The sequence below is a fragment of the Enhydra lutris genome, unplaced genomic scaffold, assembly GCF_002288905.1.
Source record: "Enhydra lutris kenyoni isolate GAN:26980312 unplaced genomic scaffold, ASM228890v2 scaffoldscaffold27, whole genome shotgun sequence".
In the NCBI taxonomy this organism is placed as follows: Eukaryota; Metazoa; Chordata; class Mammalia; order Carnivora; family Mustelidae; genus Enhydra; species Enhydra lutris.
In genome coordinates, this window is record NW_019154111.1 from 7,792,793 (window position 1) to 7,814,528 (window position 21,736).

General features: G+C 38.3%; 1 protein-coding gene across 6 annotated transcripts in view; it reads left to right on the forward strand.

Annotated features, from left to right (window-relative positions):
• Positions 1–1,543: 1,543 nt before the first annotated feature.
• LOC111152086 (CCR4-NOT transcription complex subunit 4) overlaps positions 1,544–21,736 on the forward strand; it is a 140,021-nt gene continuing 119,828 nt past the window's right edge. For all 6 annotated transcript variants that reach the window (XM_022510390.1, XM_022510392.1, XM_022510391.1 and 3 more), the window contains exon 1: positions 1,544–1,780. The gene's annotated coding sequence lies outside the window, so the exon portion shown is untranslated. The remainder of the gene's footprint in view (positions 1,781–21,736) is intronic.

The window sequence follows — 21,736 nt, forward strand, 5'->3', positions numbered from 1 at the left end:
AATTTCGTGATTCTAAAATTTCAAATTTATACTGTGAGTTTATCATACGTTTTATTTTTTTTTTTTTTTTTTTTTAAAGATTTTATTTATTTATTTGACAGAGAGAGATCACAAGGAGGCAGAGAGGCAGGCAGAGAGAGAGGAAGGGAAGCAGGCTCCCTGCTGAGCAGAGAGCCCGATGCGGGACTCGATCCCAGGACCCTGAGATCATGACCTGAGCCGAAGGCAGCGGCCTAACCCACTGAGCCACCCAGGCGCCCTATCATACGTTTTAAATTTTCACCAAGTAAGTGTTGCCTCTAGGCTTGATAGTGAAGAAACTGAAACACAAAGAACCAATGTATTAAAAAAAAAACCACAACAACAAAAAAATGAAACAAAGTCTTCTCACTATGAGATTAGGTTCACAGATTTTAAAATTGCAATTTCTCCTCTTATTCCCATTCTGTTTTAAACTTTCATCTGTTATGATATACTACGCATTTTAATCATATATTTTAAACATTGATTGCCTCCTAACCCTTTTCCTTCACCCTAAGACAGGTAGAATAGATATAGGCATTCTTAGAATACAAACAGGGAATTTTGTGTTTTACTTACCATCCTCTTCCCGTGTATAGAACATGCCAGGCACACAGGAGGAGCTCAGTGAATATTTACTGTATGAATGGGTGCAGAATACACGCAATAATCAAAACTGAGTGCTTCGAGCGCCCCTTTCACCAGAGTTCTAGGAGACAAGAGGGAGTCACCAGGAACTTGATTTTTGTGATAGAGGATGCCTCGGCGCTCGTACAGATTGCGAGTACCTTCTTACATTCTTTAGGATGTACTGATGTGTGGTGGTTTGTGAACTGCATGCATAGAGCTGTACAGGTACAACACCGAACTAATTTGCAGCGAAGTCCACGTAATCTCAAATTTGTACCTTCAGAAACCGGTTTTTGTAAGTGCACGGGTCTTTCGTTCTCTTGTGCCTCTGTACAGGATAATGCGGGATACTTCTTCACTGGAGATTAACGATGAAGAGGGGCTCCAGGGTGGTGGCTCCGAAATGTGCAAGCACGAGAAACGACTTAAGGCTTACTTGTCCCAGACGCCAATTCAGAATCAAATTCTCAACCTAGATCAAATCCCGCGCTCCTCCTACCCGCAACCTGCCTCTACCCCGCCCCTTTTGCTACCTATGGTGGGCGGAGCACAGAGGAGCCATTCCCAGCTAGCCCCAAATTGGTTAAGCTCGCCCGAGTTCTGGGAACCCATTCCCAAGCAAACACCGAGGAAACGGAGCAGCCAACGGAGACCGCCGACGAAATGACAGCGGAGCTTCACACACGGCCATAGAACGAAGCAAAACACGAAGAAAGGCAGTAATCTAGCTGCCACGTGAGGCGGGCGACCCGGTCCGCCCTCCGAGCAAGAACTTCAACTCCCGGCTTGCAGCTGGGCGGTTATCCTCCGCGGACTATAACTCCCAGGGTGCTGCGGGAGCGACCGCCCGCCTCTCCTCCCGCCCCTCCCCCGCCCCTCCCAGTCGGATCGGCGTGCGCCTGCGCACCGGAGGCCGGAGGAGTCTTACCCTAATGTAAGATGGTGGCCCGTCTGGCTGTGGAACCCACCGAAAGCTGAGAGTCTGTCTCTCAGCCGTAAAGGTCGGACTCGCTGAAGCAATCAGGCCCGGTTCTGAAGAGTTTTTTCCCCGACACTCGTTCAGTGGTCTCTTGTGAGGACGCGGCAGCGCGTGGAGTCGGCTAAGGGAAAAGCGAGGCAAGGCAGGCGGGTGAGTCTATGCGGGGCTGGGCTTAGGGGAAACCCGGGGCTGACCGGCTACGAGAGAGCGGAGGCTTCGCTGGGACTGTGCAGGCCGCACCCCCCTTTCTCCCCACCCCCCGCCTCATCTTCACCCTCCTCCTTCTTGGTCTTCCTCCTCCTTCTCCTCTTCCTCCCTCTCCCCTCTACGCCACAGCAGTTACCGCCAGGAAAAGGGAGCCGGGCAGAAGGCGGCGCGGCGGCGAGCACCGACTCCTTCGAAAATTTCCTCAATTGGGGAGCCGAAGCGGATTCTCGTCTCCAGCTCTCTCCCCTACGATTCTGTAGGGGCAGAAATCTTGGGTCTCAGTACTCCCTTGTTTTCCGAGCTCTCTCTCCCCTCCCTGACGTCCTTGTCCCAGCAGCCCCCGTCTCCCAGGACCAAAGCCATCACTTCCACTCTGACCCGAGTTGCTGCTGCTCATCAGTCCCACTACTCATTGCCCACTCGTCCTGCTGTTTGTTTTTTGCTCCACTGCTACCACTCTGGAGTTAGCCTTTGCCCCCCTCTTGTGCTTGCAATCAGCCCCTACTCTATCTGCCACATTAGCGCTTCCGATTTGCAGCCGTTCCTTTTACCACATCTGTCATTTTAAAGCTGCCCCTTAAGTATCTAGCTCATGCTGCTGCTCGTTCTTACCCACCTGTTTCACAGCTTTCTTGGGAATATTCCGTTCATTCCCTCTTTTCTATACAGATTCTTTCAACATACACTTCCAGAAAAAAAAGGGATGCCCCGTGGTGGCCCCTGAAAAGTCAAGTTGGGAAGTGAATTGAGTGAGGTAGGATACTGTTAAACGTCACGAGTGAAGATCATTTATTCGGGCTACTCGGGAGAGGAACGTTTTCTTTCGGCTTTCAGTTGATCTATTTGTGGATTATTCGCTCTGTTGGGACGTGGGTTGTGTGTGTGTGTGTGTGTGTGTGTGTGTGTGTTTTTTTTTCTTCCCTTCTATTTTTGACCCGCTTCTCCCTGCTACTAAGCATTCCACTGAATTACCTTTCCCCGGGACACTTAATGTGAACTCTGATTATACCAACAAATATTAACCTAGGCATTTCAAAATAAGATAAATCTGGCATACAACCGAATTAATCTGTGAACTCCACAAGAAAATAAAGAGGTTTTGATTATCTGCTGGTTATATGTGGGTTTCACATCTTTTCCGTATTGAAAATTGATTATTGAGGGTTGGCTTAATTGATGAAATAATTTATGGTTTGGGTGGAAATTTCCTTTCCAGCCAATATCAGACTTAGTATTTTTGGATTTGGGAAGTTCTCTTTTAACATTCTAGAATGGTAGATATCTGAGTAAATTGTTTTTCTTGAAAACTCATTAGGTGTGTATGCAAAAGAAAAATGAATTTTTTTCCCCCAAAAGTAAATCCCCATTTTTTTTCCACAGAAAAGAAGGGGGCTGGGAAAAGAAATGACAAAGCAGTGCTCTTATATGCATTTGTTGGCACTTGCTGTCATTATTATCTACATTAAAAAGCAGAAAACTAGGAGCAAAGGGTGGCTGATGATGTCCATTTTTTGATGAAAGCAAAATTGAAATGCCCTAATGGTATAATGAGCCTGTAATCACACCACTGTGAAATAAAGAATTATCAGAAAAGCAAACAGGATTATGTAGATCAGATACATACATTTCAACATTTTAAGTTTAAACATAAAGAAGACACTGTTATATGTAAAAATGTTGAAAGTCACAGTAGCAATCTCATGCATCAGTATAATTCTTACTTGCAAAAGTAAAACCTCAAATGTAAATACAAATACATGCAATTACCCTTTTAATCACTTTTGCACATTGCTGTATTGAGATTTTTATAAATTTTGCTTACAATACTTGAGGAATCCTCATTTCACATTCTGTTTACTTGATTGTGATAAATGGTCTGCTTTATCAAATATAAACCAAGGTTAGAAAAGCTGTTTATAAAACTTCCTTCTTCTTTGAGCCACTTACACCCCAATTTGGGGAAACTAAATAAATCCCTACTCAGAATTGTAAGCAATTTATATAGCAAGCCTTGCCCTGTGTTGTAACTTGAGGTTTTTCTTTAAAAAATTACCTATATTTAGTTTATTAGTAGGAACGTGTTTAAAACAATTGATCTTCAACTCTAAGTGACAGTATATATCATTTTCTTTTTTCATCACTATTGGAGAAGCTTTCCACTTTGTACCTGTAAATAAGACCAACACACAGGTTTAAGAAACCCTTGGCCGTCATACTTGGCTGAGTTGTAAGCAGTGTGTTCTAGGAGAGGACTGTTTGTCTGGCAGAAGAGTGTGAATGACTTTAATACATCTTTTGTAAAGATACTTTAGCTAGCTAAATATATTCTCAAGTGATTTTCTTCACACCATACTTTCCTCCTGCAGTCATCAGATTCTTAGTTTCTGCACTTGGAAGTCAAAATGAATTCATTTGGGATCTTTAGTACATTTGAAGGAGGTATTTAAAATTTTTTGATGTTTTGATAGGAAATCGAAAGCTGTAATTTCAGAATATTTTTGTATGGTTTAAGTTTTTAGATGTAGCTTCAGGAACATTGCAACTTCGTACTTCTGTGGATTTTGTTTCTTTCTTTTTTTGATAGTTTGGAATACTTTCTGTCAGGTTCAGTGGTTGAATTCTTTAGATGAATACATGAATTCTGTCGCAAGGTTTTTGAACATGAATTACTTTAACTTATTATATAAAATTGGTTTCCGTAAAATTACATAGGCAAGTCTTTAATTTTATTAGGATGAGACAATTATAATCAAATGACAGAATGCAGGAAAAGATTAAATTTTGTACTGACAACTTTACTAGCAGTAACTTTCAACTCATTGCTTTGTAAAGGAGAGTGTTGCTTAAGGATTAACTTCTTTCATTAGGGGAATTTTATTTTAAAAATGATTTTAAATGGCTTAAGAGAATGAAGAAAACATTTTCTCAGTGTAAGCAGTATGATTTTAGTAGGCTTCCCTTTCCTTCCCTACTCCTGGTTTTAAGGTGAAACTATGCTCTTCATTTTATTGTGTGTGTGCACGTGTGTCTTGTACCTGCAGATAATACTCAGTTGAATCTATTTCAGCTCATATTATTTTTATAGACCATTCGAGTGAAATAGAAAGTTTTAATTTGTGAAAACTTCAGCCCCTGATGAAAATTTCGCTTTCTGACATTAAGTGTAATACTGTCTCGACTTTTTGTGAAGGAAGATACATTTAGCCCATTTGGTTCCAAAGAAAAACAGTAGGGAAATAGGTTATAGAGATTTTTCATGTTCTAGAAATAGTATAACTAGAATGTACCACATAATTTTCTCAAAGGATTTCTTAATCTAAGTGGAACTTGTAAATGGTTTTTATCCCACTGGAATTGCATGTATTGGATAAAACTTAATACATTCTGAGATTTAAAAAATTTTTTGTACTTCAGAGATACTAGGAAAAATCTGCAAATGCCCATCCTTATATATAAAATGTGTCAATATGTCAGTATCCCTGGTATTCTAAAGATAGTTATAAATATTTTTTTTCTTGGAAGTTGAGATTAGACAAATTATAAAGATGGCATAATTTACTTAATCATGTAGTGTTGCAAGGAAAGAAGATAAGTGGGACTTTTTAATCATATTTAGTGGTTTTCTGAAAGAACTTTTTTCCAAATTGCTTTTAATCTTGTTATTATGTGGTCTTTATTAGAAAAGATTGTGTGGTAAATGTTAACTTTTTAAAGCATAGTAATATAATTCAGTGGATTTTGTCACATTTCTTTTTCATGGTATTATTTTTTTACTTTTTAGTCAGAAATTAGTTTATGGAAGAGAAAATTTCAACACAATTTTGGCCTTTGGATTAGCGTTTTAGCAGGTTTTTTTTTCCCCCGTGAGAAGGGAGAACTTAGATGCTACCAAAAAAATGGTAATTACTTTAACTTGATAGAAAAAGTTAATTTTCAAGATAGTATAAGTACAAGGGAGTTTGAGGATGAGTTTTTCTCTTAAGAACTGTATTTGTGAGGAAGGTTTCATTCTTACTAAACTCTATTTATACAAGTGTTGTCCTGTTTTAAACTTTTAATTGCATTGGGTGATGAGATGATATATTGCTATGAAGATAAACCTTGCTATTTGTATATGTGTCTGTGAGATACCATTTCAAAAACAAATAGTTTTCTTGATTATGGCAGCTAATTACCTCTTGAGTGTTTAGAGACAGTGTAGGGCGGGAAAACCAAAATAATCATATTGTTTTATTCCTAAAACCAGTCTGGAAAAACAGTAAGTCAAGGCAAAATGAGCAGTGTAGTTAGAATAAGATGCCAACATTTAAAGGTAGCTGGTGTTGCATTTCTGCTTTTGGAAGAAGTTAATGAATGATGTTGTAGGGAAAATACTGATTGAAATTTGAAAAGTAGCTATAGATTGAAATATCAGGCGTGGAGCATTCCTTAGCAGCAACAAACAGATACATTGTCATTAAGCCAAATATCTGAAATTTCTTAAGCATGTTTTTCAGTCTTTGGAATAAAGAGGAAGTGCTAATTTTTCTGATTATTTAAGAACCTACTAATTCATTCTCTGTTGAGGGCAGTAGGTATCTTCAGATTGTGAATTTCCTGAAATAATACTGGCTGATTTGTGTTATTGAACATTGTAGCAACTTTTTCCCCCCTACCTTTTGTATGCTTATGATTTTTTCTTGATGTTTTTTTCTGAGGTTTGGATGGACCTTTTTATGAATGTTGTAACAGAATGAAAATTTGAAGTATAAACAGTATCGCTTTTGGTAGTAAGATTATTCTTTTGATAGAGACTCTCCCATTTTGATAACATTATTTTCCTTAAACTAATTTTATTAATTCTTAGAATTAGGATGCTGCAAGATCCCTGTTCAATTAGATCTTTTTAGAAGAAAAAAAATTTTTTTAATGGTTTTATTTATTTTTTTGACAGAGAGATAGAGTGAGAGAGGGAACACAAGCAGGGGAACCGGGAGAGGGAGAACAGGCTTCTCGCAGAACAGGGAGCCCGATGTGGGGTTGGATCCCAGGACCCTGGGATCATGACCTGAGCCAAAGGCAGGTCATGACTGAGCCACCCAGACCAGTTAGATCTTTCCAGAAATTTTTTTCTTAGTTTGAATTGGGACTTAGGTATTTGTTGAGTAAAGAAAATGTTATAATGTATCTTGATTTTGTCATTTAAAATGAAGTAAAGACATTATTGGTACTTTTAAAATAATAAGCATATTGTGAAAAATTTTAAATAAGTATAAAGGTAGACATCAACTTCTTTGTAGTTGTCACTCAGCTTCAAAGATTATCACCTCATAACCAGTCTGGTTTCACCTACACCCCTACTTACTTTACCTCTCATCCTTCTGCTCTTTGACCTAGATTATTTTGAAGCAAATCCTAGTCATCCCATTATTGCATTTGTATTGGAACTCTTTTGACATAATAAAATAAAATATCTTGGTATTTTATCAAGAATATTTAATCTGCTTGTCAAATAGTCTTTGAGTACTTATAGATCCATTTTCTGTGCTATGACCCAGGCTTTTAAGAGTTTATTATCTTGTTGGGTAAAGGTTCATAATAATTTAACTAGCACTATCCAAAGTGGTATCCAAATAACGTGCGGTATACATAGTCTGGGTCCAGTATGTCAGTGTAGGGATATCTTCAGACCGAAGTTCTAGGAGTGAGGCTTCTTAGAGAAAGTGGGACTTGAATAAAAAATACATACCATCTGCATAGGGAGAGCTTCTCCAGAAGGAGAATGTTCCATACATGAGCAAACACTGGCTGTGACCAGCATGATGTGAGAGGGAAGTAAGTAGTCTGACCTCAGTGGAACGTGGAATGAAGTCTTAATTTTTGGGAATGGTGTCAGATAAGTTAGTATACTAGGATAGAGCTGGGTTATGAAAGATAGATTCAGTGGCAGGTTGAATTTGATCGGTGAAATTGTGAGGAACCATTAGAGTTGGTCAGGAGGCAGGAGATAACATATTAAAGGTGCTTTTTTTTTTTTTTTTTAAGAAGAATTGCTTTTCAGTAAGGTGCATCATATTTTGGGGTTGACAGTTAAGTTGAATTTGAAAATTTAATGACTAGGCCACTGAGGTAAGGACCCATAGAGAGAAGTTAGTGTTGAAGTTCTAGAGGATTCTAGATTGATTTCAGCTAATTGATTTCATCTTCTCTTCAGTCTATACATTCAGAAATAACACTAAGGTTTCAGAGAATCAAAAACTGAAGAAATGTGGTCAATTTATCTTTGATAGTAAACTTCAATTTATTATCCAGGCCTAGCTTTTGGAAGGGAAGTGATGCATGATACTCGATATATAACAACCTTACAAAATTCCTGTAGAAAAAAGCTACCAGTGTTTTAAAATAATTTTAGATATTCTTTCACTGGGGAATGAGAGTTTGGAAAATAAAAGACAGGCTTAATTACATGACTGTAATGGGGCGCCTGGGTCGCTTGGTAGGTTAAGCATCCAATCTTAGCTCAGGTCATGATCTCAGGGTCCAGGGATTGAGCCCCGTATTGGGCTCCAGACTCAGTGCAGAGTCTGTTTGAGATTCTTTCCAACCTCTGCACCCTCCCCCTGTGCTTGAGGGCGCTCTCTCTCAAAAAAAGAAAGAAAGAAAAAAAAAATCATATGATAATAAGAGATGGAACATATCTCACTTGTAAAAGAGAAATTTAGGGGCGCCTGGGTGGCTCAGTGGGTTGAAGCCTCTGCCTTCAGCTCAGGTCATGATCCCAGGGTCCTGGGATCGAGCCCCGCATTTGGCTCTCTGCTCTGCTGAGAGGCTGCTTCCTTCTCTCTCTCTGCTTGCCTCCCTGTATACTTGTGATCTCTGTCTGTCAAATAAATACATAAAAATTAAAAAAAAAATCTTAAAAAAAAAAGAGAAATTTATGCCTCATCTGTTTCTTATGTGTGAATGAGTTCAGAAGGAGTATTAGGAAACTTATCTGAACAGCTTATAACCAGTATATATTATTAAATATCTGTAAAGTTTAATAATGACCTGATGAGAGCTGAAGAAATGGCAGAAAATTTTGATGAAGTAGGGCACTAACTATTGTCAGTTCCAGGCTCCCTTAAGGATGGTTAAGTTTAGGTCAGCAGGCTAGAGAAGAATGTTGGGACAATATTAAATGGAAACATGTTCCTTGATTTAATTTGTTATACTCTGCTTTGCAAAGGTATTAATAAAAATAGATTTGGTTAAACAGCCATATTCTTATTTGGAATTTTTCTTGAGTTATGAGACCCCGGAAGTTCTTTTCTTGTTTTGTTGACTCTTCATTAGACCAGCTTTCTAAATCTGTTCTGTATTGCCATGTTCTTTTCTGTGTTGCCATTTATTCTCTTATTGCTTCCTTCAATATCACATGTAGTCCTTCTCGACTATATATGATTGTAGATCTTAAGGATTCTCACAGAGTCTGAAAACAGCTCAAGCTGAGGGTGCTTGCAACAACTTCAAAATTAAATTTATCTTTATTCACCAATCTTTTTTGGTCCTGTTATTCTAAAAGGTATAACTACCATAATGCCATGAACCCTTTAGGTACTTAGGAAATATTGATAAGGATACAGATGATGATGCAACATAGTACATTATTGGGACATGTATGTTTTTCTCTAACATTCCCTCCATCCTATGATCTCCTTACTCCTGGTAGCATGACAGAGCTATTTTTGACATTTTTTACTTCTTTATTTAGCCGATCTGTTGTGCTTTCTAATATGGTCAATAGAATGGAAAGCTGTTGCTTTCTTGGGAGTTTAACAGGGGCTTTAATATGTTAATTTTGGATTTAAGATTGAGTTGAGATCCCTTCATGCAGGACAATCTTGAGAAAGATTGTATATCTTAATTGCCACCAGTGTATGTGGAAGGGAAGTAAGTATCAAGTACACAGTACGGGAGAGCCTTAGTATTTGAGAATATCTTCAGTGGTAGCTGCCAATCCATTCTTTTCCCAAGAAATTTTAATTTAGTCCCTTGGAGTGTGGAGCCATTTATAAAGGTCACAGTGGGTGGTAGTGGGGAGAAAATGGTTCTCTACTCCAAAAAATCTTTCTCAATTTTAATAACTTAAATAAATCTCAAATTATTAATAGTTTGCTTTTTTTCATTCATGCAGTTCTTGGGAAAGAGCTGACTTTGTGTGAGTGGCTTTGGGGTTGCCTTGGGTGGCCAGCAGGATAGGTGTGTTGTAAACTCAGGAAAGGGGAGGGGAGGCAGAAAATAAAGTGAGAAGACTTCAGATTCTAGCAATGGCGACTCTGCATTTTTGACGCATTGTTCAGCTCCTTTGCTGTCTTTGGTTACATACTTCAGGTTTTTTGTTTTTGGTTTTTTTTTTTTTTGTTTTAAGGTTTATTTACTTTAGAGAAATATGAATGAGTATGGTGGTAAGGGGCAAAGGGAGAGAGAGAATCCCAAGCAGGCTCCACAGCCAGCACAGAGCCTGACATGGGGCTTAAAAAAACATTGTGACCTTGAGATTATGACCTGAGCTGAAGCCAAGAGTTGGGACACTTAACCGACTGTGCCCCCAAAGTGCTTCAGCATCTTTTTTTCTAAGTTAGACTGTTAGTACGAATTGGGGAGGCTATAGACTTTAGCCTTTTCCAAATCAAACTAGTGTCCTTGTCCAGCTTTGTGCATTTTAACCTCTACAGCTCAAAACGTGACAAATTGTGTCTTTTCTCTGCTAGATGGAAAGGGGAAACTCTGCTAGAAGGAAAGAGAAGAATAACATTGGTATGATAATCCTCATCTGCTTATATGTTAGTGGTGTACTAAGACTATTTTGTGGAAAATCCTCTGCCTTTTATTTTTAATTTTATGTATTCAGTTATAAAATAGCTTCATGAATTTGCCAAATGAGTCCTTAGGAACCTTTAAAAAGGTCCATACCATGGAGTTAATGATAGATTGAAGATCACCTATGTAAGTTGATGCTTGGTGGTACTTTTTTGAGATTTCTTACTTCTACTAAAATATTTCCTGTCATACTGGACACATCCTAGATTTGAATTTTTCTTCCAAAAAGTAAAGCTAGGAATCTCTTTTTAAGGTAGCTACCTTCCCTGCTTTGTATTCAAATCTGTTTTGATCCTGATGAAAGCAAGTATGACAGTAAAATACTTTGAATAAAGTCATGCTAACAAAACATTTGTTAGTCATGTGTCACCGTATATTCTTTTGTCATGCCTAGCTAATATTTTGTGCAGCTTTGGTGAACTCTGAATAATACATGATGTGCTTGTGTTTACAGATTGTGGTTTTTTTATTTTATGTACAACTAAATTCACAATTTTTAAAACTTAGCATGATATTAAAGGGTATAATTTTTTCCGTATTTGGAACAAAGGACTAACTTAAATGATTTTTCATAGTTGAACATAGTTTTTAATAGCTTCTCGTTTTCTGTGCAAGCCCTTCGAATTCTCCCCTATTTTTATTTATTGTTTACTATTGGGAGTATGCAGTGTAGTATGGAGCCAGACTGCCTTAATGTAAGTCTTGGTTCTACCATTTATTACTTGTCAGACCTAAGGCAAGTTACTTTACCCTGTGTGGCCCTCAACTTCCTCATTTGTAGCATCGAGATGTGAGGATTATCTGTGGAGTAAATGAGTTAATATAGGTAAAGTGCTTGGAATAGTATTTGGCACGTAGTAAACCCTGTATATAAGTGTTTGCTATTATTACACATTATTATACATTTGAAAAAATCAGAAAACATTCATTTTTGAAAACTTATTTTTTAATTCAATACAGTTTTTAATGTTTAGTTACTAGACATATGTTTTCAGTAATATTTGACAAGCTGGAAACACAAGTAAGGTGTTTGAAGGGATAGTCGAAAGACTGGCTTGTCTGGAGTTCTTTTGAATCAGGGGGTATTAGAAAATGAAACTGGATAGGTATGATAGAAAATGACTATGGAGTGTTTTGAACTGAGACAGAGAAATTTAGATGTGGGTTGTTAAGTGGGCAATCATTGCAATCATGGTAAGGTTTTTTTTTGTTTTTTTTTTAAGTCGGGAGAGTGATGTGTTTAAAATAGTATTTAGGGGCAGGTGGTTTTGAGTGTTCTTGGTAGCATAGAATTATTTGATTTTATGTGGACAGAGGGTTTTTAATTTTTTTTGGTCTGTTTTGTTCAGGGATCTACCTTAAATGGCTCAGACAGTGCCTCATAGATTGTAAGAGCTCAATAAATACTTACCTGATGAATGAATCTTAAGGGAGACTGTGAGTTAACAGAGAGAGAAACACAGAGGACTCAAACTTTTGGAAACTCTGCCTTTAAGAAGTCTAAGTGAAAAAAGAGTTATTAAAGGTATAATTGGAGAGGTGGAAAGAAGATGGAAGAAAGAAAATGGAAAAGTTTAATAAAGTTTAAGTTTCAGAAAACAAAGAGATTTTCCAGTAGAGAGAAGTTGCAAAGATGAGGAATAGGAGAATCCAATATAGTATCACTTCTATTTTAAGAGGAAAAGAAAGTAGTGACGCAGTCTGATTCGACATTAAAGGCATTGAGAATAGTGAAAGCCCTTTGGCTTGTGGTGTGATGGTCAAGAGCCATCTTAAAGCAATTTTACTTGCATGGGAATGTAAAATCAGATTGGGGGGAAGCTTGAGGAAGGTTTAAGTGCAGAGTCTAGGTAAAAACCATTCAGTTGAGAAAATAACTGTAAAAATGGCAGGAAGACAACTTATAATAGCAGCTTTCATAGTTCTTGAATGTGTACTATGAGGGATTCTATATATTAAGAGAAAACTTGAGGCAGTTTGTGCTGAATGTTCTTGTTTCGTAATAGAGAAGACTAACTCCACACTTCTAACTCTCTAACTCTCCCTTGTCACGTGGAGGCCATGGTAGCATGTATTTCATAGATCTGTGATAAGGATTAAGTTATTGACTCTTTTTAAAGCACTTAGAGCAATGCTTGGTATCTGGTAATGTTTGATAAATGTTAGTTAGCTGTTATCATCCACTGTTGAGGTAGAGAGTAGGATTGGAGGTTTGCATTGAAAAAGAAAAAAAGTAAGGAAATTATTGCGAAGTAATGTCAAGAACTAAATGGAAAGGCCTTAGAACCTTTGCTCTGGCTATTCTCTCTGCCTGAAGAACACTTTTCCAAATATCCACATAGCTTCCTCAACTCCTTCAGACCTTTGCTCAAATGATCTCCTTTTCAGTAAGGCCTACCCTATTTCTTTACGGTTAGAATCCAGGCCCCTCTCCCTTAATATTTGCATTTTTAAATTTTTTTGTATAATATTTATCCTCATACATATCACGTAATCCATTTATTCTTTGTATATACTATTTGTTGCTGATTTCCATCTGTTAGGGTAGGGGCGTTTGTTCCCTAATGTATCCCAGGTTCTGGGAATAGTAATTGGTATATTAGTTAGTAGTAGGTGCTCAATATATGCTTGCCGAATTAATAAAGTACTCTGCCGGGGCGCCTGGGTGGCTCAGTGGGTTAAAGCCTCTGCCTTTGGCTCGGGTCATGATCTCAGGGTCCTGGGATGGAGCCCCGCATCGGGTTCTCTGCTCAGCAGGGAGCCTGCTTCCTCCTCTCTCTTCTGCCTGCTTCTCTGCCTACTTGTGATCTCCGTCTGTCAAATAAATAAATAAATAAATAAAATCTTAAAAAAATAAAATAAAATAAAGTACTCTGCCAATGAGGAGGGTTTTCTGAGATTGGTGAACACTATGTAGAAGTTGACCTCAAAGATTTCCTCTCCTTTCTGAAATAAGTCCATTTTGGTAGTGGTTTTCCTGGCAGTCATTTGAGAAATCCATTTAGCTGAGGGAAGGAAAATGTAAGATGAATTTCTTTTTTGCTACAATAACTATATTTTACATTTGATTAGGTAATGAAAGCTTACCTTTGAGTGCTTATTAGATACTAGGTAACGTTCTAACCTCTTTATTAGTTTTTAAAAATTCTACAACCTTACAAGTACATCATAGTTTTCTTGTAAGCCATTATTAGGGATGAAGGGGAAGCCGTTTGCCCTGAGACTAAGCATGCTTCCCAAGACTGTTGTCTTCTTTTGACAGGGAGCTTCTTACATGTCATTCCTTCCTCCAGCATTCACAGCCTTGACACTATTACTTGCCTGAAGTGTATCTGGACTAATCTCATTATGTCTTTTATCCCTTTTTATGTCAGTCACCACTAGTCTCGTACTTTAATCCCCACAGGATTCTGAACATTTCTAGGCTTTTCATTCCTCTCCATCATCAGCAAAATTTCTTCTATCCTTGTTTTTTTCCTGAACATTTTCCTCTACTCTCCACTTTTCTGAAAACACTGCTTCCCCTGCAGTCCTCTAACATGTTGGCTATTAAATTTTTCATTTTTTTCTTGTATGCCATCATCAAAGGTCAGTGGGGAGTCCTATGCACTATGATTGAAAACTATATTTCCCATTCTTCCTCCATATAGCAGTTGAAGAGGGAGCCTTGTTCCACTGAGTCTGAAAAATGGGGCGGATATGTTCCATTTACCTTTCCTCTATGAAATTTGTCTGTTAACAGGTTATGTTGTCCATAAACCCTTGTTTGCTGTCATCTACTGCGCTCTGGGTTACATCTTCTCTTTTCTTGACCATTACAGCTCCTTGCTCACTGTTATTCTTGGTGATACTCTGACTCTTTTAATTCTTCATAATTTCAGCTTGTACCATCTCTGATGCTACTGCGGCCTTCTCTGAATTCTTCCCTAAAGATTTTGCTCACCATCTCATTTCAGTCACTCACTCGTGGTTGTATCGTACACCTTCTTATTACCTATAACTTGAACCCTTCCATGATTTTCAATTCATGCAGCCCCTTCTGCCATTTATCTTTTCAGCTCATTTTACCTAAGACCATAACACAACAACCTTGTCATTAGGATCTCCAGTCTACAGACTGTCCTTTGCCCCTTTGCTTTTCTTTCTTCTTACCTATTAAACATTTATTACCTAGTGATTGATAATTATATTCATTCCCTTTCATATGCCCTCTACTCTTTTGCCCCTTTTTTACTTCTTTATACTTACTTGGCAAACCATCAACTCTAGCTGTCAGATTCTCTTGAGGACTTCACATCTGTACCTGTGTGGCTACAAGTGACTGAAGAACACAACCATGATAAGCACTCTCAACTTTAAATTCATGTAAGAAACCTCAGGTGGCCCTTAATATTGTCTGGCAGTCATTATCTATTTCCTTAGTCCATTCATTTTTCCCTCTCCCAGATGACTTAGTTATACCCTTGCCTTTGTTCTCAGACTTCCAACCTTCTTCCTCATACCCACTCTCAGTTGATGGACCTACTTTCTTTTCCACCAAGAGAACATTTACAGACTCTACCACCACAGCTCTGTACCTGATGGTCTGACTCACAGACCTTTGCCTTCCTTCTGTTACTATAGATGAACTGTCTTTGCTTCTGTCTAATCCAGTTCCTTGGATCAATGCATTCAATCCCATCCCCTTTCATTTACTCTGAACATTGCTCTAAGTAATTCTCCTCCCTCTTTATAGATCGTTAATTTTTCCTTTTCTGGGTCATTCCCATTAATGTGCAAACATGCTGTAATTTTATAATTTTTATCCTCATAAAATATCTTCTTTTGCTCTTCTCTATTTCCATTGCAGCAGAATCCCCTAAAGCATTGTCTAAATGTACTTGTTCTGGTTATTTTCTCATGTGTTCTCTGAAGCCTGTTTTAGTTAGGCTTTGGCTCCTACCACTCACTGTACTAAGATTGTTTTAGTACTAACAATGACAGTGGTAAATCTAGGAGTCATTTCTTTGTATTATGTGATCAGTCTAACTTTGACAAGTTATTTTTTTCTTCCTTTTTGATATACTTGTTTCATTTACCTTTTAGGATACCACATCTCCTTGGTTTTCCTTAAAACTTACTGACTGCTTTTCCTTAGTCTTTCTTGGTAGATCCTCCTCTTTGCCTACTTCTAAACAGTGGAATATCCCAGGGCTCACTTTCTACCTTCACTCACTTGGTGATCTCTGCTAGTTTTGCGGCTTTGAATATCTTTTTTGGGGCGGATTGGGGGTAGGCTTTGAATATCTTCTAAATGTTGATGGGTCTCAAATTTATTTCTCCAGCCTCAACTACTCTCCTCAACTCCAGATTTGTATATCTAGTTGCCTACTTAATGTCTTCACTGGAATGGCTGTTAACTGTCTCAAACTCAACATGTCCAAAATAGAATTCATGCTCTTTCCTCCCAAATTTGCCCTCCCCTAACTGCTTCACCCACATAGCCTTCCTCATCTCAGAGGCTGGCAGCTTTCACTTGCTCAGGCCAGAAATCTTGACCTCATTCTTGACTCTCTTGCTCTCACACATTTATTCCATTTATTTCACATTTATTCCATCAGGAAATTTTGGCTCTACCTTTGAAACATGTACGAAATTCAACTAGTTTTCACCATCTCCACAGCTACCATCATTACTTGCTGGGTAATTGCAGCAGGCTTCTAAGGGATTTCTCTACTTCTACCCTTTTCTCTATAGTTTGTTAATAATATAGCTGTTAGAATGATCTTTTGAAAACATCAGTTAGATGGCAAGAAATCTTGCGCCACATCTGAGAAATTTCATTTGAATTGATAAGATTAAAGATTGTTCTGCTGGTTTTATTTTATCTCATTGGTTCAGATGGCATATTTAATGTAGGCTTTGATTATAACCATTTTTATAGGTAGACAAAGAGCTGTCAGGGATGGTTCGTGGTCTTCCTCATTTCTCCTCACTAACCGTCCTTTTTTTTTTTTTAAAAGATTTTATTTACTTATTTGAGAGAGAGTACCCCTGCACCAGTTGGGGGGAGAGGCAGAGGAAGAGGGAGAGAGATAAGTAGACTCTGTGCTCAGAGCCAGGCTTGGTCCCAGGACCTCAAGATCACGACCTGAGCATAAGTCGGATGCTTAACCAACAGAGCCACCCAGGTGCCCCACTAACCATCATCTTTTCAGCCCTACACACAGAAAGACTATATCCCTGAAGAAATTGGAAAGAGAAGGTCTGAGTTGGTTACTATTTCAGAAAGTTGCTTTGAAAGGAAGAGTGGACCACCGTTTCTTAATAGAGGTCTGCTGTTACTGCTGCTAATGTTCCTTTAGCAACATTGGCTTTCCCTTATCCCCTGCTAAATTTAATGTCTTCTCTACCCCTGCCCTTTTTGTTTTTTCCTACTCCCAGATGGAAGTATTATATTTCTTAACTTTTGGCTCTATTTGAATTAGTGTTTTATACTCTAAACTCTCTTTTTACATATCCTGAAACCCATTCTTAGGGCTGGGAGATGTGTTGGTTATACTTCTGTGAATAGTTTCCAACAGAATGATAATGAACATGATAGTAAAAGGGGAATTGATAGAAATAGGTGGAAAGGAAATGACATGTACAACTGTGGGGAAAATGAATGAACTTGTCATAATGCTGATAATTTCTGGAGGAGTTATACTGTACTACATGTAAAGAAGCTTAGAGATTGGTGGGCAAGAAAGAACTTAATTGCTTTTTTTATTTCTTTGCGTTCTTTTCTGTGAAGGCACATGTTCTCTAATCAGTTTTCTTCAGATTCCCTTTCTGAAAGTTTTCTTGTACTGGGAGCAACTATCATCAAAATTATGATGTTGTGTATATATTGCTATTGATTTCATATCCTTTCAGATTATTGTACTTAATCTCTTGGTCTGAAAGTAGACATATGCCTGTTTTCTCAAACCATTTCTTAGACCTGTGTTGTCCCTTATGGTACCCATGAGCTGCGGTGGCTATTGAGCACTTGAAATCTGACTAGTCTGGGGCACCTGGGTGTCTCAGTCAACTGGTTAAGCACGTGACTCTTGATTTCTTTTTTTTTTTTTTTAATATATCATTTATTTATTTGACAGACAGAGATCATAAGTAGGCAGAGAGGCAGGCAGGGGGGGGGGGAGCAGGCTCCCCGCTGAGCAGAGAGCCTGATGCGGGGCTCGATCCCAGGACCCTGGGATCATGACCTGAGCCGAAGGCAGAGGCTTTAACCCACTGAGCCACCCAGGCACCCCGTGACTCTTGATTTCATCTCAAGTCATGATCTCAGGCTCATGAGATCAAGCCCCAGGTGGGGCTCCATGCTGCAGATGGAGTCTGCTTAAGATTCTCTCTCCCTTTTCCTCTGCCCCTCCCCCTGCTTGTGCTGTCTCTAGGTAAATGAATTAAATACATAAATAAAATCTTTAAAAAAAAAAAAAAAGAAAAATGTGGCTAGTCTGAATTGAGATGTGTGCTGAGTGTAAAATACTGGAGTTTGAATGCCTACTACAAAAAGGTTATAAAATATCTCATTAGTAATTTAAAAAATGATGATTACATGTATTTTGGATGCATTGGGTTAAATAAAATTAATTACCTTTTGTTACTTTTTCTTAATGTGGCTAGTAGAAAATTTAAAATCATAGTAGTCGTTTGCATTATATTTCTCTTAGACACTGATTATGATTACTTTTTTTTTGTAAGATTTTATTTTATTATTATTATTTTTAATTTTTTTATTTATTTGTTTGACAGACAGATTACAAGTAGGCAGAGAGGCAGGCAGAGAGAGAGAGAGAGGAGGAAGCAGGCTCCCTGCCGAGCAGGGAGCCCAATGCGGGGCTCGATCCTGAGCCGAAGGTAGAGGCTTTAACCCACTGAGCCACCCAGCTGCCCCGGTAAGATTTTATTTTTAAGTAATCTCTACACCCAGTGTGGGGCTCAGACTCACAACCCTGAGAACTAGAGTTGCACGCTCTTCTGACTGAGTCAGCTGGTGCCCCTAAACTTACCTTTTTCTTTTCTCTAATACTTTGAGTTGTTTTTAACTCAGTTAATGATCTGTTCTATATTCAACTAAAAATGAATTTGGTATGATGTATTTTAAAAGCATTTTTTCCGAAGTTAAATACTTTTATATTGTTGTGTTTTTGCCTTTTTTTTTTTTTTTTGCCTTTTTTTTTAATTTTTTTTTTTAATTTTTTTATTATTATTATTTTTTAAAGATTTCCATTTATTTATTTATTTATTTGACAGACAAAGATCACAAGTAGGCAGAGAGGCAGGCAGAGAGAGAGAGGAAGGGAAGCAGGTTCCCTGCCAAGCAGAGAGCCCGATGCGGGGCTCGATCCCAGAACCCCGGGATCATGACCCGAGCCGAAGGCAGCGGCCTCAACCCACTGAGCCACCCAGGCGCCCCCTTTTTTTTTTGTTTTTTAAAGCTAGCAAGGGTTTAATAGTGGTCAACGTGAAAGTACTTTCTGAAGGTGGGAGAGAGGGCAGGCCCAGAGGTGGCAACTGCCTGTATTGTTATCCTCCTTCTTTTTCTTCTTTTTTTTAAACATTTTATTTCTTGATTTGACAGAGAAGAGAGAGGGAGTGAGAGAGAAAACAATAGCAGGGGCAGCTGCAGGCCCAGGAAGAAGCGGGCTCCATCCCAGGACCCCAGGATCATGACCTGAGCCTAGGGCAGATGCTTAACCAGCTGAGCCACCCAGGCACTCCTGTTGTTACCCTTCTTAGTATTAATGTTCTCAAGCTAAGTTTCTTTTAAGCCTCTGACTTTTGCCATACCCTGCTCATAGCACTACCTAAACTTAAGTTGTTCTTTATCTCCATTGCCTGGAAGAATTTTGAAGGAGGAACTTAAAAAGTATCAGAGTTTATCTTTTTATTTACTCTTTTTTTTTTAAAAGATTTATTTATTTATTTGACAGATAGAGATCACAAGTAGGCAGAGAAGCAGCCAGAGAGAGAGAGAGAGGAGGAAACAGTCTCCCTGCTGAGGAGAGAGCCAGATGTGGGGCTCGATCCCAGGACCCTGGGATCATGACCCGAGCTGAAGGCAGAGGGTTTAACCCACTGAACCACCCAGGTGCCCTATTTACTCTTCTTCTTAATATTAGACTATTTAATAGTACATGTTACAATCCTTCCATTATTAACGTATAACTTTAAAGGCAATTTGTATCTGGTTTAAAAAAAGGATTGGAAATTCTAAGTATGAGAGAAAAGATTTCGTCTGCTTACACACAAAACCCAGCAGATGAATAAACACCCCCAACCCCTGCTGACTCTAGTCAGCATTACTGCTCTTCTCCCCCCACCCCCATGTTATAATACTTTATAAAGATTTAAGTTCATGGTTTTATTTATATTATACATCTGTTGAAAAAAAAAAAGATTTATCTTGGGTTCAGTGAATCTTTTTTACAGAGGTTAAGCTTTGAACTGTCTTTAAGTCCAAGAGGCTTATAGCTTAGATCTGGGTAGTTTTTTAAGTGAGCAGCTGATAATTGGGTAGTTATGGATATGTTGACTTCTGATTTCCAAATATATTTCACTGTAATCCACAATATGTTGTTACCATGAACATATTAACAAAAATGGCTCTGTTAAGCATTTGAAAATTTACAGAACTATTATTTTTATTCTCATCCAGAGAGTCCACAGTACCTCCTTAGGTATTGAAAATTATATAAAAGGTGCAAGAAGTAAAGTTGGGCCAACAAGCTTGAATCCTTTTTTTAAAAGTTTATCTATTTTTAGTAATCTCTGCACCCAATGTGGGGCTTGAACTCATGACCCCTAGATCAAGAGTCTCATGCTCTTCTTACTGAGCCAGCCAGGCAGCCCCCTTGAATCTTTTTTAAAAAAAGAAGACTGGAATTGATTTAAAAAAAAAAATTATAAACAAGGACAGTTGGGGAAAAGATGTATGGCGAGAAAAGAACAGAGATAATATAGATAATAGGAATTGTGGAAAGGAAGAAGGAAAGTGAGCTCATTAAAGTTCACATTCTTAGATGTGCATTGGAAGGATAACTTTGATAGGCTGAAAAATTTTGCTGCTTGTCAGTTTTCTGGGTCTTAGAATACCCTGTTTACCTTTTTGTTTCCTCTAAGCTTTGAGCATAGGCCCAATTTCTTTTGGCTATGCAGACTTTGATTTAGATTGATCCATAGGAATAATTTGAGGGACACCTGGGTGTCTCAGGACGTTAAGTGTCTGCCTTGTGCCCTAGTCCTGGGATTGAGTCCCCTTTCGGGCTCCCTCCTAAGTGGGGGCGTCTGTTCTCCCTCTGCCCTTCCCCCTATTTGCATGTGCACGTGCTCTCCCTCCTTCCCTCCCTCAAATAAATAAATAAAATCTTAAAAAAAATTTCTGAATCCATCTGTGTTGTGCATATCAACTGTTCTTTTTAATTGCTGAGTAGTATTTCACAGTGTGGATACACTGCAGTTTGTTTAACCATGCATCGTGTTGATGGATGTATTGGTTTTCAGTTTTTTGGCAATTGCTAATAGAGCTGTTAACATTAGCATGAACTTAAGTTTTCATTTCTCTGGGATAAGTGCCCAGGAGCACAAAAGTTGGGTTGTTAGGTAAGTTCATACTAGTTTTAAAAGAAACTCCAAGACTATTTTCTAGAATTGCTTTATGATTTTTAATTCCCACAAGCATTATGTGACTGATTCGGTTTTTTTCTAAATTCTAATGAGATTGGGTATTATCCCTTTTCTTGGTCTGTAGTTCATTCTGTTATCTCATAGTTTTAATTTGCATTCCCTGATGGTTAACAAGATGTAGAATGTTTTTTCATTTGCTTATTGGCCATTCATATGTCATAGTCAGTGAAATGTCTGTCTTTTGCCCATTTTCTGACTGGATTTTTTTTGCTGTTGAGTTTGAGAGTTCTTTATATATTCTGGATACAAATTCTTTGCCCAAAATGTGGTTTGCAAGTATCTTGTGTTTTCATCTTCTTCATAGGGCCCCTCACAGAGCAAAAGTTTTTAATTTTGATGAGGACA